Source organism: Canis lupus, chromosome 6, assembly GCF_003254725.2.
Source record: "Canis lupus dingo isolate Sandy chromosome 6, ASM325472v2, whole genome shotgun sequence".
NCBI classification, from domain to species: domain Eukaryota; kingdom Metazoa; phylum Chordata; class Mammalia; order Carnivora; family Canidae; genus Canis; species Canis lupus.
Window position 1 is genome coordinate 29,606,135 of NC_064248.1, and position 6,000 is coordinate 29,612,134.

The window sequence follows — 6,000 nt, forward strand, 5'->3', positions numbered from 1 at the left end:
AATGACCTTGGGAGCCACTAACCCACCCACTGCGGGTGTCCATTGGCAAAAGGAAAACGTTAGCCCACGTCAGTCAGAGAGTGGAAGCAGAGAAGAGCTACAGAGTTCACAAAGCATACAAGTGAGGGAACCATGTAACAGACAACTCCTGGAAGGATGAAAGTTGTTTCATGTGTCTTTCTCTTCTCCGATCTATTGGATCTACAGAGGTACATCAGGTCTCCATGATGGTTGTACATAATCCCAGCACCCTGAGCATCATCTGATTGGACTGGAGCTGATCACGTGGCTCAAATAGGGCCAGTAAGTTCTCTCTAATAGAATTCAGAATCCAATTAAGCCTGTCAGTCTCTATTTGCGGTTGGCTAAGAGCACCAGTTATGAGGTCAGACACCTGAGGAGTGCACCCACAACTTCCCAGTTGTCCTTAGGCAGGTCACTTAACCCCTGAGCACCCTCCCTTGAAAACTAATAAGGGCAGTGGCAGCACCCACACCATCTAAGATGCTTAGCACATTGTTCTCGGCAGATAGAATGTGCTCAATAAATACTAACATTAATTGTTTTAGTTTCCAATGAAGGCCATAACAAGTTATCACAAACTTAGTGGCTGAACACAATGCAAATTTAATATCTTACCATTCTGTAGGTTAGAAATCCAATATAAGTCTCATCCTGTGATTGTGTGATTGCATTGAACCCACCTGGATAATCCAGGCTAATCTCTCTACTTTTAAAGTCAGCTGATTGGCAACCATAATTCAATTAATAATCTTAATACTACTTTGGTACAAAATGTAGCACATTCACGGATTCTGGAGATTAAGATATGGACATCTCTGAGTAGGCATTATTCTGCCTACCACAACTATAAAAAAAATTGGGAGCTCTGGGGCAGCAATAGTACAAGGTAGAGATGGTGACGAAAAGAAAGCAACTTTGCAGGAGAATGAAGAGAGTCCAGATATATAGAGTTCTGAGGTCTTCCCAGTTCCCCAGTTCAGCCCTTCTGGAGGCCCATCTTCATTCCTTCACATGGCTTCCCCAAACTGAAATTACATGCTTCATTACATGATCATTACAGCAAATCCTCTCCCTCCATTAATTTTTTTTTTCTTTTTTTAGCTGGTTCAAGCAAGCTTAAGTAGGTTGCTAATAGTTAACAAGGGGTGCCTGGGCTCAATCCATTAAGCCTTCAATTCTTAATTTCACTCAGATCATGATCTCAGCGTAGTGAGATAAAGCCCAGCCTTGGGCTCTGTTCTCAGTGGGGAGTCTGCTTGAGATTCTCTCCCTGTCTGTCTGCCCTTAGCCTCGCTCATGTGCCCTCTCTCAAATAAATAAATAAAGTCTTATAAAGAATACTTAACACTTGGAATCTTAATAGGATGGAAATGTTCCCAGTAATAATGCTCTGTATCACAGCTACTCAGCAATGAATCCTATCACAGTGACTACTTTTATAAAAACATTACTCAACAGTGATCATCTACTCTTCACTCTCCATGTATAATATGCCTTTGAAGCACATGCCACAGCTCGAATACCTTGGGACTTGGTCTTTGGGTGATGAGTTTTTTTCCTTTTTCAGGCACAAAACACTCATTTAGAGATGACCCAGGCCTTTTATATCAATCAGTGGTATCTAGATGCATAAAGTTATACTACTCATTGATAATCTACTGCAGGATTATAGCTGAGCCAAGTCCATTCATACCTTTTCTTTGTCCAGAAGTGCAATGCTCTCTTGAAAGGTGTTATCAGACTTCCTCTTCCACCTCTTCTAAATTGACATTATCTCTGAACTATTGTGTGAAAGACAAAGACATTCAGGTACAGGATTTCCTGGAGTACTGGCCTTGCACCACTGTGTTATTACACTTGGAATTGGTTTGTGGATAGACTTGAAGAAATGTGCATTTGAATCCTAACTGTACCTCCTAAGAGCTCAGGGAGCACAAGCAAGCTACTGAACCTCTCTTAGCCTTAATATCCTCTTCGTATAAAATAGAGATAATGTTTCCCACCTCAAAGGATTGTTATGGGAATTAAATGAGAATTCTGTGCCTGACCTAGTGCTGAATATACAGCAAATATTCAAAAGTGAAATCTTTCACTCATTTTATTTGGTTGAACCAGGAATCAAAAACACATCTCAGGTATTACCTTTTCTTGTACCACCAGGAAAAGAACTAAAAAAAGTTCAACGAGTACAAAACATGATTTTCCTTTGGTTATTCTTTTTTTTTTTTCTTTTTTGAAGAGAAGTAAGCCTTTATTTCCTTGTTCACAAATAAAGCTGCTGAATTGGTTGCTTTTTGGTGATCCTTTGGTCCTTCTTGAGTCAATGAGTGTAGGCAGAGAGTAGGAGAAAACCAGGAAACCAGAGATCCGAATACCATATCTATACAGAGTAATTGAATACATTTCAAAAGCCTAATGAAATGGACGAAGGTAAGAAGCAGGATGGAATTTAGAGCACAATACCATTTACATAAATGTGAAACATGCACACACAAATACCATATTTTTTCAAGGGTATAGGTACATTTTAAGTGTGTATAAAATATGGAAGGTGACTTGAAGGATATATATTATATGCACTAGTGTAAGTACCTGGTAGAGAAAAATAGGAAGGAAAAATTAAATGAAAAGAAGCTTCTAGCACTGGATGATAATTTTAACATGCTATGAATGGGAGAGTATGCCATTTCCTCTCCATATATTTATATTCTATATTCATATATATGTGAATCTTTAGTAGGATAAATATAAATTATTATAAAACCAAGATCTAAATGTTGATCAAATACATACCTATCAGCCAGGTCTCCACTTCCATAATTCCCTTCTGTGGTCTTCCTTGAACTCAATGAGTTAGGAAAGTTCTGATTCTACTCTGTGATTCATACTCACTGAGTTTCTTGGGTGATATCATTAAAAGTATAATAATTATAGGGTTTTACTGTGAATGGAAAAGTGCATATTGGTAATGGAATGTCATTTGTCTCCACCAATGGTAATGTTTTGAAAGCCATGGGCTCTGAGACTAACTGTGATCCTAAGGCTGTGGCAATAAAAGTCATGGTCTTCAACGCCCTGGACTCATAAGTTGAGTATTGCTTTTGCACAATGACAACAATGATTAATTTCATCCAAATCATCCTTTCTCTCACTGTTAATCTGCTGTGTTTTTCTGAACATTTTCCTGTGGATTAGTATTGATGCTTGGGTTTCCTTGGAGAGAACAGGCGATGTAGCAAAAGCCTCCCAAGATGTGTACCGATGCTCTTCTCCTATTGATCTAATTAAAGATCATGATGCCTAATATAATTAGTTCAGTCGGCCTTTCTGTCTGGATGGTTCTTACACTTTTAGACATGTAAGCACCACAGCTAAATTGCTCTGGGGTAATGAATTGCAATTTTAAAGGAAGCGGCTTTCAGGGTACAAATACGTGAATCAACTAGGACATTAATTATAGGATTTCCTTTTTTTCCCCCAAGCAATCGATGCTTATTTTCATCCTAGACTTTTTTCATCTAGAGGCGGGACACTCAGTGCCATTTTGTGGAACATGCTTTAAATTCTTGACTTAATGGACTGTCCAGAGCACAGGATGTGTGACTTAATACTTTAGTTCAGATGATATCTAGCATTTTATTTTATGGTACAAGAGATAAAAGGGGGACTTGGGAAAATGTGTAAGTCTTAAGAAAGCAAGCAAAACTATATAAGATCTGGATCACATGATAAGGAATTGACTTTTGGAGAGAAGAATGAGATCAGTAGAGCTATTGGGAGATTTGAAGAGTTGATGACAGAAAGATTAGGGAGTTCTCATCTGAAATTTTCCAGGTTTTCAACTAAGTAGAGGTAAGGTCATCAGATGGGAGAATGGGTTAGTGACAGTGACAATAATAATAATATTATCATTATTATCAATAGCCAGCATTCATTGAGTTCTTCCCATGTGCCAGGTATTACTTTAATCAATTTTTAATATATTAACCCTTAATCTTCACAACGACCTTATGAAGCTAGATTGGATCTTGGAAAGCAGATGAATAAGCTCAGTAAAAAAAAAACATTGTAAGATATAAAATGAGTATCTGGATTTATTTTCTCTCTAGTGTTTTTAGCGGCTCAGGTATAGCACAGAGAAGGCAGATGGCTTACTGCATCTAGGGTTGGGTTTTGCCAAGCAAATATGGTATGGAGAGAAAATGAGTCAGGAATATTGTGTGAGTGGGCATTTGGAAGCAGGCAGTTGCAAGTGATGGACCATGAGAATGGGAGAGAAAAGTAGTGGAGGAGGACAAATGAATCTGGAGAAGGTGGTGGCCTGAATGGCCTACAGTCATAGTGAAGTTGAAGAATTATGGTATTGGACATAGTTGCCTTCAAGCTGGAAGAATAGGAGTTTGTGGTCATGGAATCAGAAGCTGGCATTTATGTTTATAGATGGAACAGTGTTCAGTGATGGTGAGTTCTAAGGCATGTCCCTAAGTGGTAAAGAGGACATGAAATGATAGACATGGTCAGATTTGTATTTGGGAAGATGAGCAGGCAAGGAGTAAGCCTGGAGGCAGGGAGAGGATTGGAAAAGTTCCAGCCATCCTGGAGAAAGAGAGATTGTGGCATCTTGGCTAGAATGGTGGCAGTAAGGATGCAGATGAGGAAGCAGATGGACCGGGGAGACATTTAGCAGGTAGAAGTGTGGAAGAACTTCATGGATTTGACTGAATACAGAATCAAGGAAAGAGATGAAGCAGAGTGATACCCAGATTCTAAGTCCTAGTCTTGACAACTGGGTGAAAGTTGATAGGCTTCAATCATTAAAAAAAGAACTGGGAAGGAAAAAAATAATGAATTCAGGGTAGACAAGAAGAGCTGGAGATACTTCAAAAGGTTTAAGATAAACCACGATTTCTCTTACATATAGACAGGATCCTTCGATGTTGCTTTCAATGTTGCATCTCCTGGAAAGAAAGGTTTGTATGTGCCTCAGTCACTAAGGAACTCAAATAGGCTCTGTGGGAGGAGTGAGTATTGAAAATGGGGAGGTGAATACAGAAGTTGGGAAAGGCATTACAAAGACTGAAGGTGAGACCCAGTAGACTAGGAATAAGTGAAGTGGTGCTCTCAGGTCAGGCTGAACCAGAGCATGAATAACAGCCGGCAAAGACTACAAACATCCTTTATGTTTCTTGGAGCTGTGGCCATCTTTGTTGCCTGTGCTGTGTATTCTCATGCTGGATCATCTTGGAAGAAGAAAACCTTCAGAATCTTCTCAATTTCCATCTCCTCACAATAGCATGAAGGGTCTCATTGGGTTGCAGATAAGACAACTCCACTCACAGGAAAGTAAGTAAAACATAAGACTTCAGTGGACTCATGGTGAATGTCTTTGACTGAATCTGAAGAAAAATACGAGAAAAAGCAGCCTTCCAGAACGGTAGGGGGTGGGGACCAGGACAGCTCTTGAATCCCAGCAGCAGGGCTGTGTGTACCTTCACCCTGCAGCTCTGCTTATCCTTGGTACATATCCATTAGTGTGGTGGGTATTTCTTGAGCATCTATTATGGGCCAGGCATTATGCCAGATGCTGGGGCTATAAAACTGAACAAAAGGAAAGATGACCCCCATCCTGATAGAGCTTGGATTCTGCTATGACATGTAGTCATTACTCAACTAATGACACACACAGATGTGTAACAGGAGGTGGGGGGTCACATATCAGGAACCTGGCTGCTGAGGACCTACCTGAGGGAAATTTTCAGAAAAGATGAACTGGATAGAATCCTTCAAATAACTATTACATCAATTCACATGACATCATTACTTTCCATGATATGAAAGACCAAAGATTGCCACTGTCCCTTACATGTTTCCAAGGTCCTTTGGGGGAGACAGCATCTGGGGAGTGGAGAGGGCAAAGGATTTTGGGAAAGACACTTGGCCAAATCATGTGTGTCTGTGGGCAGATGGCTTAGTCTA